General features: G+C 36.8%; 1 long non-coding RNA gene across 2 annotated transcripts in view; it reads left to right on the top strand.

Moving 5' to 3' along the window:
- LOC145519862 (uncharacterized) overlaps positions 1-19,033 on the top strand; it is a 279,023-nt gene that overhangs the window by 17,591 nt on the left and 242,399 nt on the right. The window contains exon 2 of one of the 2 annotated variants that reach the window (XR_014063986.1): positions 4,073-4,149. This is a non-coding gene — a long non-coding RNA (uncharacterized LOC145519862). Of the gene's footprint in view, positions 1-4,072; positions 5,929-19,033 lie in introns of those variants that run through there. The other variant, XR_014063981.1, reaches the window with a different exon arrangement.

The raw sequence follows: 19,033 nt of genomic DNA, 5'->3' as shown, positions 1-19,033 counted from the left end.
AGAGGAAAACAACAGAATGAGAAAGAAAAGAGATATCTTCAAGAAAATTAGATACCAAGGGAATATTTTCATGCAAAGATGGGCACAATAAAGGACAGAAATGGTATGGACCTAACAGAAGCAGAAGATATAAAGAAGAAGTGGCAAGAATACACAGAAGAACTATACAAAAAATATCTTAATAACCCAGCAACCATGATGGTGTGATCACTCACCCAGAGCCAGACATCCTGGAATCTGAAGTCAAGTGGGCCTTAGGAAGCATCGCTATGAACAAAACTAGTGGGGGTGATGGAATTCCAGCTGAGCTATTTCAAGTCCTAAAAGATGATGCTGTGAAAGTGCTGCACTCAGTATGTCAGCAAATTTGGAAAACTCAGCAGTGGCCACAGGAATGGAAAAGATGAGTTTTCATTCCAATACCGTAGAAGGGCAATGCCAAAGAATGTTCAAACTGCCACACAATTGCACCCATTTCACATGCTAGGAAAGTAATGCTCAAAATTCTCCAAGCTTGGCTTCAACAGTACGTGAACCAAAAACTTCCATATGTTCAAGCTGGATATAGAAAAGGCAGAGAAACCAGAGATCAAATTGCCGACATCTATTGGATCATTAAAAAAAAGCATGATAATTCCAGAAAAACATCTACTTCTGCTTTCTTGACTACACCAAAGCCTTTGACTATGAGGATCACAACATAATGTGAAAAATTCTTCGAGACTGGAATACCAGACCACCTTACCTGCCTCCTGAGAAATCTGTGTGGTAGTCGAGAATCAACCGGGCATGTAATAATGGAGTGGTTCAAAATTGAGAAAAGAGTATGTCAAGGCTGTATATTATCACCCTGCTTATTTAACTCTTATGCAGAGTACATTATGTGAAATGCTGAGCTGGATAAAGCACAAGCTGGAATCAAGATTGCCAATAACTTCAGATATGCAGATGACATCACCCTTACAGCAGAGAGTGAAGAGGAACTTAAGAGCCTCTTGATGAAAGTGAAAGATGAGAGTGAAAAAGCTGACTTAAAACTCATCATTCAAAAAATGAAGATAATGGCATCCTGTCCCATCACTTCATGGCAAACAGACGGGGAAACAATGGAAACAGTGACAGACTTTATTTTCTTGTACTCCAAAATCACTGCAGATTGTCACTACAGCCATGAAATTAAAAAGCCCCTTGGAAGAAAAGCTGAAACAAATCTAGACAGCGTATTTAAAAGCAGAGATATTGCTTTGCCGACAAAGGTCCATCTAGTCAAAGCTATGGTTTTTCCAGTAGTCATGTACAGATGTGAGTATTGGACCATAAAGAAGGCTGAGGACTAAAGGACTGATGCTTTTGAACTGTGGTGCTGGGGAAGACTCTTGAGAGTCCCTTGACTGCAGGGAGATCCAACCAGTCAATCCTAAATTAAATCAATCCTGAATATTCATTGGAAGGGTTGATGCTGAAGCTGAAGCTCCAATACTTTAGCCACCTGATGGATAGAGCCGACTCCTTGGAAAAGACCCTGATGTTGAGAAAGATTAAAGGCAGGAGGAGAAGAGGACAACAGGACGAGATGGTTGTATGGCTTCACCAACTCAATGGAAACGAGTTTGAACAATCTCCCGGAGATGGTGAATGACAGGGAAGTTTGGTGTGCTACAGTTCATGGGGTTTCAAAGAGTCGGACATGACTGAGGGACTGAACAACAACAATGATAATCAGACTTCAACACTGGGGCTTCCCTGGTAGCTCAGTTGGTAAAGACTGTGTGCAATGCAGGAGACATGGGTTTGGAAGATCTGGGTTTGGAAGATCCCTTGGAGAAGGGAAAGACTACCCACTCCAATATTCTAACCTGAAGAATTCAATGGACTGTATAGTCCATGAGTCAGACACAACTTGGCAGATGGTGCCATAATAATTATGGCATCACTGATGTAATGAACATGAACTCAGGCAAACTCCTGGAGATGGTGAGGGATGGGGAGCCTGGCATGCTGCAGTCCATGCTGTCTCAGAGTTGGACATGACTGGGCAAGTAAACAACGATGGTAATAATTATGTATATTTTAACAACTTATTGATTTATATCCTTATACTTATTGTTATGTAAGAAATCCTATATTCAAGAACTAGTTAAGACATAAATGAATAAATAAACTCAATGTTGCAGTGATTTTACTTCCTTCACTTTGACATTGCTCATAATTTTGTTAAGTTAGTCATTTTTCTTTTACCTTCCCTATGTTAATGTTCCTAATTTCAGATAAAAACATCAGAGATCAGTTTTGTTTTTTTTTTTTAGCTCAGCATCCAAGCCTTCCCTGATCCCTCTGCTCTCTAAATTTGAATAAGGCAAAGATTTCTCTTTCTTTTCTTTCCAAGTATTGAAAGCTAAATCTCGGAATGAAAGAAAATGGAAACTAAATGAAAAGCCAAACTAATTTTACTTAAGCAGTTACAGCTTTCACAGTGAATGATTTGGAACTCTTCAGTATTACTTAGTGAATGTAATCACATGTATTTGTCTTGTTGAGAATTATATTGTGACATATGCATGGTAAGCAGGACTGCTATTATATAAATTTCCCAAGATTTGTCGCTTGCAGTTACAGAGTACAAAATGAAAGCCTGCTTGAAGTTTTCTTGACAAAAATATTTTCATTATTTAAAGGAACCTTATGTATGTAAGTTATTAACTAATTAATAAGACTAATAATCTCATTAATATTTAAACATTATTTGAGTTCAGTGATAGAAATCCCTAAAATGTTTAGTAAGTGAAATAGAAGGGAAAAATGGGGTGGCATTCTGAAGTACAGGGCAGGATTCAAAGTTCACTGGTGGCAAAATATAATAATCTATGATATACTTTTCCCTTCTCTTATTTCCCTAGTTGTTTTAATTCATCTATTTTTTCCAGCATACACTCTTACATGTCTTCTTATTGCATTTCTCCTATTAGGATTACATTTCCTTTCACTTGATACTTCAGTATTATTCCTTTTGTCTTCTTGAAATGGCAGCTTTGCATGCAAACAGAATGAGAGCAATTTCGTGAGGTGAATGATTTGGGTTGCAGTAAACACATAAGGGTGCTTCCCTGGTAACGGCTTGTAAAGAATCCTCCTGCAATTCAGGAGACCCCAGTATGATTCCTGTGGTGGGAAGTTCCCCTGGAGAGAAGGGATAGGTTACCCACTTCAGTATTCTTGAGCTTCCCTGGTGGCTCAGATGGTAAAGAATCTCCCTGCAATGTGGGAGACCTAGGTTCGATCCCTGAGTTGGAAAGATCCCCTGGAGGAGGGCATGGCAACCCATTCCAGTATTCTTGCCTGGAGAATCCCCATGAACAGAGGAGCCTGGCAGGCTACAGTCCATGGGGTCACAAAGAATTGGACACAACTGAGCAACTAAGTACAGCACATCACAGACACATAAGGAGATAGCATATTAAAAAGCAGAGACATCACTTTGCTGACAAAGGTCCCTATAGTCAAAGCTATAGTTTTTCCAGTAGTCATATACAGATATGACAGTTGGACAGTAAAGAAGGCTGAGCAATGAAGAATTGATGGTATTGGAGCAGACTCTTGAGAGTCTCTTGGACAGTAAGGAATTCAAATTGACAGTAAGTCAATCCTAAAGGAAATCAACCCTGAATATTCATTGAAAGGACTGTTGCTGAAGCTGAAGCTCCAATACTTTGGCCACCTGATGTGAAGAGCCAACTCATTCGAAAAGACTCTGAAACTGGGAAGGATTGAAGACAAAAGGAGAAGAGGACAGCAGAAGATGAGATGGCTAGATTGAATCACTGAATCAATGAATGTGAATTTGAGCAAATCCTGGGAGACGGTGAAGGACAGTGAAGGCTGGTGTGCTGCAGTCCATGGGGTCACAAAGACTTAGTGACTGAACAACAATAAACACATAAGGAAAGAAATTCTGCTCAAATTCATGTTTGGTAGAAACCCTAGGGTATATAAATCAGGAAAAAGGCAATGGGCAATGGTGAAAAAAGGCCTCTATTTATAGTCTTTCAACTGATTTTTTTTTTTTTTTCTCCAGTGGTTAAATATTTGCCATTCCTGTTCATCAGTGTCACAGTTGGTTCCATAATTATTTGAAGAATATCCAGAATTCAGGTAAGCAATGAGCACTAGTTTTATATTTTTTAAACTAATATCATGATTAAAGAAAACATTTCTGTTTTATTTTACTCTCAAATAATTTAAATGAATAATTAAGAATCGATAAATACTTAACTAACAGTAAGGTATTATCTTGAAACTGAGTTTATTTCTACATTTTAACTAGTAAATGCTTGGATTCATTCATCCCATGTAAATTCAATTTTATCTCCATAATTTAATAAGAGTGTAGCTTTAGGATATCTACTGCTTAGGGGAAATAATTTCATTATTAATATTACCTTAGAATAGAAATTAATTTCTAACTATATACTGAGAAACAATTCCTTAAAAATCCTCTGAAATAAGGTCAATATTATTTCCAAAGATGAAGCTTTAATTGCTGCTTTGTCATTTGACCTATTTTATTGGCAAGACTCACTGTATATAAGAGTTGAATGATTATAACATTTTATCTGTTCTCTATTTCATACTTATAGGTACCCTATGTTCAAAATAGGCTAGTAATATTATTTCTACTTTTAATATGAGCAAATAATATCTTAGTAGCCCACTAGCATAAATCTAAAATATTGGTAGGCTATAAATAAAACATAGGTCTTGTAACACCAAATAATATGTATGTCTTTCCTAGGAAAACATAGTTTGTCTATTAGTAGGGATTTGTTTTCATTTTAGAAGATACATTTTTCAGCACTCTGTTTAAGAAATCAGTTTATGGTTGTATTTGTACATGTTCTGCAAACCAGTTGGAAATATACCACATGGTCACTTTTATAATGTGAAATTATTTTTTAAAATGTTTACCATTTTTAATTTTGCTACTTACTAGCTATGTGACTTTAAACGTTGCTTAACAACTCAGAGTCTGTTTTCTCATCCCACCCAAAATGGAAATAATAATTTTACCAACTGCAGACAATTTCTTTGTAGATTATATGAGCCAATATATTTAAAGAACTTAGCATAGGGCCTGGCACACTGTAAATTCTATATAAATGTTAGTTATTAATAGCATCATCATCATTAATCTTTTTTTTTTAAGGTTTTTAAAATAACATTTATTTCTTAAAAGTTAACATGTGCATAATAGGAAATCAAAAAGCACAAGAAGCAAAAAACAAAGTCATTCATAATCACAAGCAGTTTACTGTTTGACATGTCCTTCTAGGTCTCATTTGTTTATTTTCACAACTAAGCATCTATTTTTTATGTAATTGAGATCATATAGTTATGTATCATGCTGTTTCACACATTATGAATATTTACCATTTCAAAGTCCCACAGCTATGAGTATTTTGATAACCAAGAATACACTACACCAACTCAACCTGGAAGGAAAAAAATGTAATCTTGCCTTTCTTGGCAACAAAAATTTCAAAGACAAAAATGGCAACAGGCCTCTAGATAAACGTATTGGCAGAGCTATGGTTAAAATACTACATTCCCTTAATGTTCAATTAAAATGAGATGTAAAGCAAGAGAGTACACAAAGTATAATAGTTCTAAAAGGATTCATCATCTGATCTAAACTATTAAGGTATTAGCAAGGAGGTATGTTTCTGCTGAATTATTTAACAATGCATTCCTATAGTACAGCCAGGAGATGCACACACATCGATGGTTATCATCAAAATACAAACGTGAACACATCCACATTCAGCCCTCCCTCTATACTTCCTTCCGCCCCTCAGCTGCCAACCTAAATGAACAAGTCCTGATGTACATTTCTCAGAGAAGGTGTAATTATTCCAGGTCCAAGATGCTGCCTTTTTTAAAAAATCAATTATAACAAAGATATTTACAAATTGGTTAATTCACTAGTTCTACTTTATATATCATACATTGTCACCTCAGGACATCTAAAAAGCATAGATGTTGCAAAGTAACGAACCTTGTCCACAATAAACGTAGGTACTTCACAAAAATGCACATACAGACCTATGGTTATAACCTAAAACTGTCTTCCAGATAATGGGAGATATTAGCCAAGAGTCCTTCCCCTCACCCTTCCTCTTACTCCTCCAGCATTGCAGCGACTAAGTACCAGACTACATCTAGTTCTAAGAGGTGGATTAACATAGATACTCCCAGAAGACACAGCCCTTCCTAAAAACCAACAAAAGGCATTCATTAAGGGGTTATTTTACTACCTCTACTTTTAATATACTTTGGGCATTAGGACTTGCTTGTTCTTTAATACACAGCAATATTAACTAAAATGCATAAACAGAACAATGGGTAGACAATCTGAACTTGTCTATTAAGACGGATGGGCACAGAGCCCTTCTCTCTGCACTTCCTTCCCTGTCCCCTACCCCCACCCCACCACCCAGTAAACATCAGCTTACTCTGCAAGACAACCCCACTCCCCAAATAAAACCATTCCTATTAACAGAAAAAAAAAAAAAACTTAAAAGGTATTTAACTCTCTACTTTCAAAATAGGTTGTGTACTTTTACACATCTAAAAGGCTAGATGTTTCAAATACGGATTTAAGTTTGTCCACTATACATACACATAGTAGCACTGAATACACTGCATACAATGGCTATAGTCTCAAAGTATCTACTAAACAGAACACTCTAGCCAAGGACCCTTCCCCTTCTCTGTCAACCCAGTGGACAAGTCTAATAACCATCTATAATGCTTAGAAGGGATTTTAACAATTTCACTTCTGCCAGTTGTTTTCAGAAGTCTTGCCTATGAATTTTAACATCAAGTGTACACAACGTATTTATTGGTTATTTTTGTCATACACTGGCAACCTCTTTAACATCTAGGAAGACTAGATGTTGTAAATTTGGACGTTTGTCCCTTATGTACACTATATACACAACTAAGTAACCAAAACACAGACACATACAGGACAATGGTTAACCTTGCCTAACATAAACATACTGGTATAACCCCACCTTGTACTTTCTCCCTGAACCAGCACAAATAAAATAATACATACTGCTCTGAGAGGTGGTTTGATCATTCTGATAATTCCACTTCTAAATGAGTATTTCGTATGAATCTTAACAAAAGGATATATCTACAAAATGTTATTTCACTACCTCTACTTTTAACATACTTTGTGCACTTCTAAACATCTAGAAAGACTAGATGTTTCAAATAAGGACTTAAGTTTGTCCGCTATATACACAGTAGTGTTGAATAAACTACACACATGTAACAACGGTTATACCTGAAGGTATCTTCTACGAAGGAACATTCTGGTCTATAATCTTTCATTTCTTCCAATTCTTCCTTTTCGCCATCCATCCAACAGTGGGTGGCGAGTACAGGCACGTGTATCACTTAGATGTGATTTATTACAATTTCACTTTCAAAGGTCCTTTTCAGAAGACAGCCTTTCCAATGAATTTTAACACAAAGTGTACAAAATGTGTTAGTTTACTAACCCTACTTTTGTCATACATTGGCAACCTCTTTAATATCTAGAGACTAGATATTATAAAATTGGGACCCATTTGTCCAGTATATACATAATATATACAGTAAAGTTAAATGAAATGCACTTAACATATAAAGCAATGGTAAGCTGAAATGTTCTAGTACACACTAGTAAAACGTCTTTTGCAAACTTCCCTCCCACCTCCCTCAACCCAATGAAAAAGCACAGAGTATACTGTTCGGAGAGGAGGTTTAACAATTCCATTTCCAATTACAGTATTTCCCATCAGTTTTAAAAAGCTATTTACAGGAAGCATTACTACACTACTACTTTAAAATGCATCAAGCACTTCTAAATATCTAGAAAGACTAGATATTTCATATAAGAACTTACTTGTCCACTATGTACACAGTACTGTTAAGTAAAATCGCACACAGGTAACAATGGTTATAATTTGAGGTATCTCCTAAAAATGACCTTTTTGGCCTGAACCATTCCCTCCCTCACTTCCTTTTCTCCACCACCAATCCAGTGGACAAGTACAGGCATGTGTAACACTTAGAGGTGTCTGAATACATTCATATAAAAAAATCATTTACAGAAAACAAGCATTCCTATGAATTTCAACACAAAGTGTACAAAATGTGCTAATTTTACTACTTTGTCATACACTGGCAACCTCTTTAACATCTAGAGACTAGATGTCACAAAATTAGGACTCATTTGTCCATTATATACACTATATACACAGCAAAACAAAATGCACATAACACAAAAATAGTTTCATCTGAAAAAGTCCAGGTGCAAACAACTAGCATATTAACCTTTTGTAATTCTTTCCCTCCTCCAAACCACTGAACAAGTGTAGACAACAGTATACTGCTCACAGAGGTGGTTTAACATTCTCAAAGACAGTACTTCCTATGAATTTGAGCAAAAAGTTATTTACAAAGTGGTATTTCACTACCTCTACATTTAACATACGTCGGGCACTTCTAAACATCTAGGTGGACTAGATGTTTCAAGTAAGGACTTAATTTGTCCACTATATACAAAGCAGTCTTGAATAAACTGCCACATGTAACAGTTATAATCTTGAAATTGTCTTCAAAATATGAGTATTCTAGCCTAAGACCCTTCCCTTCTCTTCTTTTCTCTCTCCACCATACCCAAGGGGCTATAATGCTCAAATTTTCAGAAGACAATCTTTCCTAGAAACTTTTAACACAAAATGTACAAAATGTATTATCATTAATCTTTTTTAAAATATGGCATTGATACTTGGATGAGGAATAAAGTTTGCCAGTGTGTTTACATGATCTTTTAAGACAAAGAATAAATGCCAAAATTAAAATGAACAAAATTGATTCTAGGAAGAGAATAAGAAAAGTTATAATTAAGGATTAAATCTAGGTCTCAACTTCCTGTCAGTAAATCAAAAGTAGGAAACATAAATTGTATGTTTATTGATAACTGAATAATGGAACAAAGTCTAGATTTAAAATATAGCTATTAAAGAAGCTATGTGAGGACTATTACGCTGTAAGTACTAGAGCTTTTCCTGTGTATGTTTAATATTGGCTGCTTTCAAATGTCACCTGAGATGAACAGTTATTAATCAGGATATTAATAGGAAAATGGTAACTCAGTATAGTGCTTCAAACACTGATCCTCATTCTCATTGTGATGTAGCTAGAGATACAGAAAGTGGGATAGTTGATCTTAAATCTATAAAATAATTAAAAAATTAGCACAGTTCAGTGTAGTCTCTCAGTCATGTCCGACTCTGCGACCCTATGGACTGCAGCACACCAGGCTTCCCTGTCCATCACCAACTCCTGGAGCTTACTCAAACTCATGTCCATTGAGTCAGTGATGCCATCCAACCATCTCATCCTCTGTTGTCCTTGAAAATGAATAAGGAGGATTACAGACTTCAGTGTTCAGTTAGAATGTAGTCATAATCAGTTGTGGCCTTTTTTTCAGCTGTAGCTACATAGTGGCCTTGAATGTTTATCTTCTTGGGCACATGACAATGATAACCAAAATTCCCAGTAAGTTAAGTCCTGTGGCAATAGTTGGATTAGGAATAAACCGTTGCAACTTCAGTAGTTTTGCAGAAAGGAATTTAGAGATATGATCTGCAACTGTTCAAGAAATTCCCAGCTTAAGGAGCAGTGTAGAAGATCCTAAGTGAGCGAAGAGGTACAGTAAAGAAAATAATTACAGTGAAGCTGAGCAGAATTCAGTAGGGAATCATAAATAATACAAAAAACAAAATGTGCATGAAAAGTTCTTAACCCTGACTTTCCAGAAAAGAAAAGAAAAAAATCTTAGTTCTAGCTATGGGCTGTCTTAACCGCTAATTTATTTTTCAGATTATTTTCTCTAAATATTACAGATAGATCTTTAGGGAGATAGGTACAATTGATATTCTCTGAGAGTTACACATGTACCTTCTCTTGAGTTCAAGAAAATACCTTGTATTCCTAGCTTTTGATCTATGATCTTCCCAATTTTGATTCCTTTTCTGGTAACCAGATCAAATATTTTAGTGATATTATTCAGAATTTTGGTAAAGTTTTAACTATGACAGACAGAACTCTGTGTATGTTTTATGTTCCTCTTACAAATTAAAGTGAAACCTAAGTAGGGCAGATAACAGCATTCCAGTATTCTGGGGATAAGGGTAATCAGATTGTCTAAGTTTATATCTAGTGCTTAGTATTCTTCTTCCAAAGTTTGATGGTTTTAATAAAGTGAAAACTGTCTTCCTTATTGTAGTCTGATCTCTGATATTGACATTGTAATAAGAGATCTGCAAATCTTTAAGAAAACTTTCGGTGATACTGAGAACATAATATTGATCAGAATGAACAAAAATAAAACGTTCTGTATTTTCCCTTGAAAAAGATTTGGGTAGTTATTTCTTTAATTCATGACCAGGTAGAATATTCCAACTGTAATAAAGGTGGCCTGAAATATGTTTTAAAAGGAGGATATTAAGATAGTATAAGAAAGTACAATTTTTATAGACAAGAAAATATTTTTCAATAGCATTTGCCTTTATTACACATTATTTCCCTGGATATGTACTCAGAGGTAAAAAATGTTTTGGTTCTTCTCTATCTGCTCAGGGCTTTGCAAACGTTTTAGTGATTTATATTTTTCTTAGACATGAGTGAGATTGAAAACTTTCCTGCAGTATTTCTACTGTTTTCAGTTCCAGTTTTCCATATATTTCCAATTGATCAATTTATTTAAGAAGTTTGCCACCTCTCCAAATAAATGGATTTTCAAATATATCAACATGTATTGCATCAATTTCCCAGACAGTATCAGACAGGGAAAATACACAAAGCATGTTTTAGCAATTGATCTCACACACACACATGATCATATGTTTGTCATATATATTATGCATGTATATATTTTACACATAATTCAACAGAGTAAATAATGTATTATTTATTGTATAGGTATTTTGTAAATCTTGACTAAACACGTAACAGCATTCAAAACCAGTTATAACTCTTTCTTCAAATTGGTTATTGGACATTGGTTTGTGGAATAACATATATATTTCATATATGTGGCTCATATTTCTCTTCATTAGTAACACATACAAAGATATGAACCCAATCACATTAATAGTAAAAATTCAATTAAAATAATTCCATTAAAATAATTCTTTATTCACCGTGTGTTCTTTGTTTATGCTCATGACCATTCATTATTGGAAAGGAAGGAATTAGCATTAGGCCTACAATCTCTTTATTCTTTATTTGGAAGACCCAGGAAAGATAGAGAAATGAGTTCTGAAATCCACCTTAATCATTCTGATTACAGAAGTTCTGATAAGTATACCATTAGGGCTTAGTAGAAGGAATGAGATTTTCTATGAAATGCTTTTAGCAGTATGTACCTGTCTGCATGTATCTTACCTGTCAAACTTTGAAACCCTTCTGAGTTACGAAAAGGAAGAAGCATTAGCAAATATGCTGTTATTGGTCACCCTGTGGGTGACCCATATATCTGAGCTAGAAAAACCCTACCATGGTGGGAAGTATGTGGATCCAGAGAAGAGATAAATTGTGGCAAACAAAGGATGTTCATTAGTGAATCATGAACTTAAATAAGAATACAATCAAATTATTTACAGAGGAGTACCTCAGAGCAAGAGAAGATTGCTAGCTATCTCTGTCCAATCTGACATTCACTAGTGGCAGATGCTGGAAGAAACCTCTAGATCTGTTTTCCCCAGAAAAGAAGAATTGGTCTCTTGATGATTTATTGACTTTGCTCAAAAACTCCATCTAGATAATTTGGTGAAAATAGGTGACATAGTACCCTTGATAACTCAGCTTATCACTAGCCACCTACTACCATTTGATTCATGGTTTATAGTCTATATTTACCATTCTGGTTATTTTTCTGATTACCTGGGGAAAATACTACCAATGAATCAAAGAGGGTGGAGAATACTGAACAGCAGAGCTTCTGTCATTCTGTGTGGCTGTTAATCAAAGTGATTCATTGCTGAGACAGCTGCCTGGGTGTGACAAAAAGCAGATTGCTTTTGCCTTCCCAACATGTCAGTAGTTTGTTTGCTACTTTGAATATATGGAATGTCAATGTCAAAGGAATGCATTTAAAGAAGGTGCAAATGGAACCTGAAGAGCCTCAAGAGAGTTTGCATGTGCTTCGTTGTCCTAATTTTACCAACAATACCCTCTGGAGTTATATAAGGGATATTTACACGATACCTTATATCACAGCGGTTGGGGATACACTAGGAGGTCAAATATATCTAAGAGTTTCACAGGGCACAGTGTTTTAGGGAATGTAGTTACCAGAAGTGAACAAAAACAATAAAAAATAGATAGCAGTAATATATATTTTAGCTTGAAAGAACTGACCATCCAGCCTAAGATAATCTGTGAAAGATTTATGGAGTTGATCTTGGAATACTGAGTGTGGCCAAAATGACACTACTAAGATTTGTCATTAGGGGCCAAAGACTTGCTAAAACAAATAGGAACACTAGTGAGAACTAGAAGGATCTCTATTTCAGGAGAATGACCATGACTGGAATCAACCTGGAAGATTTAATAAAGATATAAGCAAATGGATAAATTGAATAATAATTCTCATGGAAAATCAATAGCAATGTTGGAAGAAATCTTGTACTTTCATATAGAAAGGACTAGTGGATATTCTAATATTTATTAGAATTTAGTATTTTTAAAAGTCAATGGTTGAGAGTGCTGGAGGGGAACAGGAAGTTGTATTGGTAGGATCTGTTGCAAATCTAAATTAAGGCATGTTGTCAGTGGAAATTGTGGCAAATACTATTCTCTGATGCCATCGTTCACAAAACAGCACTGAACTTTTCTTCTCTATGATGAGTTGATTGGAATTAGGTAGATCAAACAATGGCACTTTTCCCCTGTTACAATATTGCATAATGGCATTTGGAAGCCAGTACTTGTAAAACCTATATGATATATGTGGAATATGGTTATGACCACCAAAAAGATGAAGTCCAGAATTTACTGAAATAGCAGCATACCAATTAATGAGGGTTTTGATACATAAGAATCCCTATTGCAAAGAATAATTATGTTATATATATTTTTTCTTTTAATGAAACCACTGGGAAAAGGGCAGTAAGCCCTGTAAAACACAATATAATGATGAAGACACATTGCCCCTAGAGAGAGGATTAAAAATGACCTCTATAGTCAATGGAGAGGGGAAGGAAACCAGCTGTGTTCATATCATTAGACATCTCCTACCACTGGAGAAAGGTTAGAAACTATGAAAATCTCAACCTCTTAGACACAGGGGGAGATATATATATGGAGAAGGAAATGGCAACCCACTCCAGTATTCATGCCTGGAAAATCCCATAGACCAAGGAGCCTGGTGGCCTACAGTCCATGGGGTCGCAAAGAGTCAGACACGACTGAGCCACTTCACTTCACTTCACTTCATATATATATATATATATATATTTTTTTTTTTCTTTTTTACCTGTTTGCTATCACCATCTTAGCAAATCTGAAGCAACTGTCAAGAACTTAGCTGAGCCTGATAGAGCTGAGCTGCCAAGAGTCAGAGTGGGCAATACAGATAACAAGCTAGAATGAAAGTAACATTGAAGCCCTTAATCTCTTACTGCAATAGTGTAGAAAGAAGTTAAATTGGAGAAAGCAGTTCCTTCTTCCATGTCCTCATATGGAATGTCTCAGCTGCTGAAAGTTGAATCAGCAAAGATATGGTGGTCATCTCACTATAGGGTAGGGACCCTGAACAAATAGTGCTTGCAATTTGATGGACTGAATGCTAGAAGAGGGATAGAGAAAAGGGCTGCTGCTGCTGCTACTGCTGCTAAGTCGCTTCAGTCATGTCCGACTCTGTGCAACCCCATAGATGGCAGCCCACCAGGCTCCGCCATCCCTGGGATTCTCCAGGCAAGAATACTGGAGTTGGTTGCCGTTTCCTTCTCCAGTGCATGAAAGGGAAAAGTGGAAGTGAAGTCGCTCAGTTGTGTCTGACTCTTAGCGACCCCATGGACTGTAGCCTACCAGGCTCCTCTATCCATGGGATTTTCCAGGCAAGAGTACTGGAGTGGGGTGCCATTGCCTTCTCCGGAGAAAAGGGCTAGAAGTGGATAAATACTAAGTCAGAGTAGTGTCTTTTAACATTTCCATTCTTTCGCTAATAAAGAGACCTCAAAACAGGCCTTAGGAAGGTGTTTGCCAAATGGCCCAGGTAAAGAAGCTTCTTATGAAACAAAATTCCAGCTAAGCTATTTAAAATCCTAAAAGATGAGGCTATTAAAATGCTGTGCTCAGTATGTCAGCAAAATTGGAAAACAGCAGTGGCCACAGGACTGGAAAAGGTCAGTTTTCATTCCAGAAGGGCAAGCCCAAAGAATGTTCAAACTACCATACAATTGCTCTCATTTCACATGCTAACAAGGTTAGGCTCGAAATCCTTCAAGCTAGACTTCAACAATACATGAACCAAGAACTTCCAAATGTACAAGCTGGGTTTAGAAAAGGCAGAGGAACCAGAAATCAAATTGTCAACATTTGTTGGATCATGGAGAAAGCAAAGAAATTGACTTCATTGCTTCATTGACTATGCTAAAGCCTTTGACTGTGTGGATCACAACAAACTGGAAAATTCTTAAAGAGATGGGAACACTAGACCACCTTACTTGTCTCCTGAGAAACCCGTATGCAGGTCAAGAAGCAACAGTTAGAACCAGACATGAATCAATGGACTGTATCAAAACTGGAAAAGGAGTACGTCAAGCTGTATATTGTCACTCTGCTTATTTAAGTTATATGCAGAGTACATCATGCAAAATGCCAGGCTGGATGAATTACAAGCTGGAATCATGATTGCCTGGAGAAAAATTCATTAGACTTGTTCCATACCATCTTACAGAAAAAGTCCAAACAAATTTTTTTGCCAATCCAATGATTAAATAGCAGAGATTTCTTTTTTTTGGCTTTCTCTTGAATCTGAAGTTGTCAAGGTTTGCCTTTACTTTAGAAATAAAAAGACTCTTGAAAAAACTAGAAATACTCTTGATAATACAAAAGATGAAAAATGATATTACTAATATAAATCAATAAAACTACTGAGAAAATGCATTCAAAACAAAAAGTCATGTATATGAATTTTCCAGGTTTAAAGAGTAAACTATAGTGCTGAAAGGAATGGTGCTGAACATCTTAAAAGTATATCAGGGATCTCAGTTTTGCTATTGTAGACATTATAACCCTCAACTTGTGAAAATTTGCCAGCAAAAATACTTCATGTATTTAAAATCACAGTTAAAATCAGCTTTAAGAGTATGAAATACTCCTCAAAGAACATTTCTTTTATTCATGACACTTAAAAAGCAATTTATTTTCCTGTAAAGATAATTATATGAGCAGATCACTGAAGCCTTTTATATATGCAGAGTTTCAAAGTTGGTATATACATTGTCACCCTACTAATTTTAGTATGATGGTAGTTTTGATTCCCAAGTGGTGCAGTGGTAAATAAAGAATATGCCTGCCAATGCAGGAAACACAAGAGACATAGATTCAACCCATAAGTTCAGAAGATCTCTTGGAATAGGAAATGGCACCCCATTCCAATATTTTTCTTTCCTGGTAGCTCAGTTACTGAGTTACCAGTAACTGAGCAGGTAGCTCAGCCACCTACAATGCAGGAGATCCCGGTTCAATTCCTGGGTCAGGAAGATCCACTGGAGAAGGGATAGGCTACCCACACCAGTATTCTTGGGCTTCCCTGGTGGCTCAGCTGGTAAAGAATCTACCTGCAATGCAGGAGACCTGGGCTTGATCCTTGGGTTGGGAAGGTTCCCTGGAGAAGATAATGGCTTCCCACTCCAGTATTCTGGCCTGGAAAATTCCATGGACTGTATAGTCCTTGGGGTTGCAAAGAGTTGGACATGACTGAGCCACTTTCACTTTTTCCAGTATTCTTGCCTGGGAAATTTGATAGGCAGAGAAGCCTGGTGGGCTACAGTCCATGGGGCCACAAAGAGTCAGACATGACTGAGTATCTGAGCACAGAGCACAGAGTTGATTTACATTGATAGTATTGATCAATTTGGTCCTGAGAATTTTCTTTAACGTTACTTCATTTAGTTTTTCTTTAACAAGGCACAGTAGGAGTTAGTCACATGCCATGTGATGTTGGAGAAGACTCTGGAAGGTCCCTTGGACTGCAAAGAGAGTCAATCCTAAAAGAATTCAACCCTGAATATTCATTGGAAGAATTGATGCTGAAGCTCCAATACTTTAGCCATCTGATGCAAAGAGCCAACTCATTAGAAAAAACCTTGATGCTGGGAAAGATTGAAGGCAGGAGGAGAAGGGGACAACAGAGGATGAGATGGTTGGATGGCATCACTGACTCAATGGACATAAGTTTGAGCAAACTCCGGGAGATGGTGAAGGACGTGGAAGCCTGGCATGCTGCAGTCTGTGGGGTTGTAAAAATGGAGCGACTGAACAACAGCAATAATAATCCTCATAAAAGTTAATTTTCCTATCAGTGTCTTCTTCCCAGGAAACTCAACCTAAGATAATTGATATCAGAAGTAGATCAAAAAAAGTAGGTGATAGGGTGATGTGTTATGGCTGGATTGCTTGCTGCCAGACTGGCAATAAGGACCTCTCACTGATGATTCCTATTGGTAGAACACAGATCCTGGCACAAAATAAAAGTGCAGTCGTTAAAATTTTCACTTTTGGCAAACTGCAATGGTATTCTGCTGAGAAGAAATGTACTAGTTGTTATGAAGTATGCAGCATTTGAAAATATTAGAAAAATAGTAACTGTAAGGTCAGTGGTATTAGGTAGTTATTACTAAGCACTGTTAATGTTGCAAGTGATCAAATGATGAGAGAAATTATTAGGCAAATAAAATCTACATGCAAAAGTCAGAGAGTCTCTGTAGTTGAATTTTGTACGTCCATCATCCCTTTCAAGGGAGAGCAGAGAAAACTGAGGACTTGGCTCAGGAATAAACCACCAGATTAGCTGACCTTCCAATGAGGTAGGTCTGATATGCCAAGGTCAGGATCCTGTTTGGAGTAGAGAGGGACCTTGATCCATGAGATGGGAAATTTGAATTGGTGCACTGAAAAGTCGCAGAAGTCCATGTTCTTCAGGACCCTCTGACCTTGTATAAATGGCCCAGTGCATGCATGCTCTCAGTAAGGTGTGTCTGAGTCTGTGACCCCGGGGACTGTGGCCTGCCAGGCTCCACTGTTCATGGGATTTACCAGGCAAGAATACTGGAGTGGGTTGCCATTCCCTTCTTCAGGGGATCTTCTCATCCCAGGGATTTAATCCACATCTCCTGTATTGGCAGGCAGTTCTTTACCACTGAGTCACAAGGGAAGCCCCAAATGGCCCAGTATTTCCTGTTAAATGCTATCACTGAGACTTGGTTGAAGAGATCAAAGAAACTTCTCCCTAAGAAAATATGCATCTCTCAAGATATGTACTCGGTGTCCCACCTTGACTAAATACCAGTAAAAAGAGTTGAATTACAACTGGTTTATTTAAGGACAAGCAGGGTGTCATTAAAAATGAAAGGGACTATAACTTCATAAAAGTTAGACTTAGCTAGTGCATATGAGCAGAAGCTGGGAGAATGTGCAGAGGATATATTTCTGAGTGTGTTTGATCAAGGAATGTTGAAACTAAAGTTGAATTAAAGCTTATTAGTCTGTGGGTGTCTTCTGGAATACAACATTTAATATACTACAGAACCCTAGGAAATGGTATAAACATGTTACTAGGGTGGCTTTTAAAAGAATGAGAAAAATGGCCCTGTAACATAATTCAATTATTAGTTTTACCAGGTTATTTTATAGATTAACTTGGATTTTCTACATCCACATTTTATGTAAAAAATAATAATAACTGCTATTATTATTAATTGATATCCAACATATGTTTTCATGATCCATCAAATTTATCAGGATCTTGTCAAGACTAAATTCTCTTTATTGTCACTCTAAATGATTCATCTTGTTCATTTTGTTTGAATTGGGATTTCTAATGTCCTAATTCTTCTGTCTCATCTAACTCCTATCTTATATTTCTAACTTAATTTCTCTTTGTTTCTGTTTGTTGTTGTTTAGTTGCTAAGTTGTGTCTGACTCTTTGCGATTCCCATAATCTGTAGCCCGCCAGGCTCTGTCCATGGGATTTTCCAGGCAAGAATATTGGAATGGGTTGCCTTTTCCTTCTGCAGGGGATCATTACCTAAGGCTAATCGTATCATATTAGAAAAGGCAGAGGAACCAGAGATCAAACTGCCAACATCTGCTGGATCATCAAAAAAGCAAGAGAGTTCCAGAAAAACATCTATTTCTGCTTTATTGACTATGCCAAAGCCTTTGACTGTGTGGATATCAACAAACTGTGGAAAATTCTGAAAGAGATGGGAATACCAGATCACCTGACCTGCCTCTTGAGAAACCTGTGTGTAGGTCAGGAAGCAACAGTTAGAACTGGACATGGAAAAACAGACTGGTTCCAAATAGGAAAAGGAGTACGTCAAGGCTGCATATTGTCACCCTGCTTATTTAACTTATATGCAGAGTACATCATGAGAAATGCTGGGCTGGAGGAAGCACAAGCTGAAATCAAGATTGCTGGGAGAAATATCAATAACCTCAGATATGCAGATGACACCACCATTATGGCAGAAAGTGAAGAACTAAAGAGCCTCTTGATGAAAGTGAAAGAGGAGAGTGAAAAAGTTGGCTTAAAACTCAACATTCAGAAAACTAAGATCATAGCATCCAGTCCCATCACTTCATAGCAAATAGATGGGGAAACAGTGTCTGACTTTGTTTTTGAGGGGGCTCCAAAATCACTGTAGGTGGTGATTACAGCCATGAAATTAAAAGACACTTACTC

Source organism: Giraffa tippelskirchi, chromosome 1, assembly GCF_054371585.1.
Source record: "Giraffa tippelskirchi isolate mGirTip1 chromosome 1, T2T-mGirTip1v1.2.pri, whole genome shotgun sequence".
NCBI lineage: Eukaryota > Metazoa > Chordata > Mammalia > Artiodactyla > Giraffidae > Giraffa > Giraffa tippelskirchi.
The sequence above is the reverse complement of the archived record's forward strand: the minus strand, read 5'-3'. Positions and strand labels throughout refer to the sequence as shown.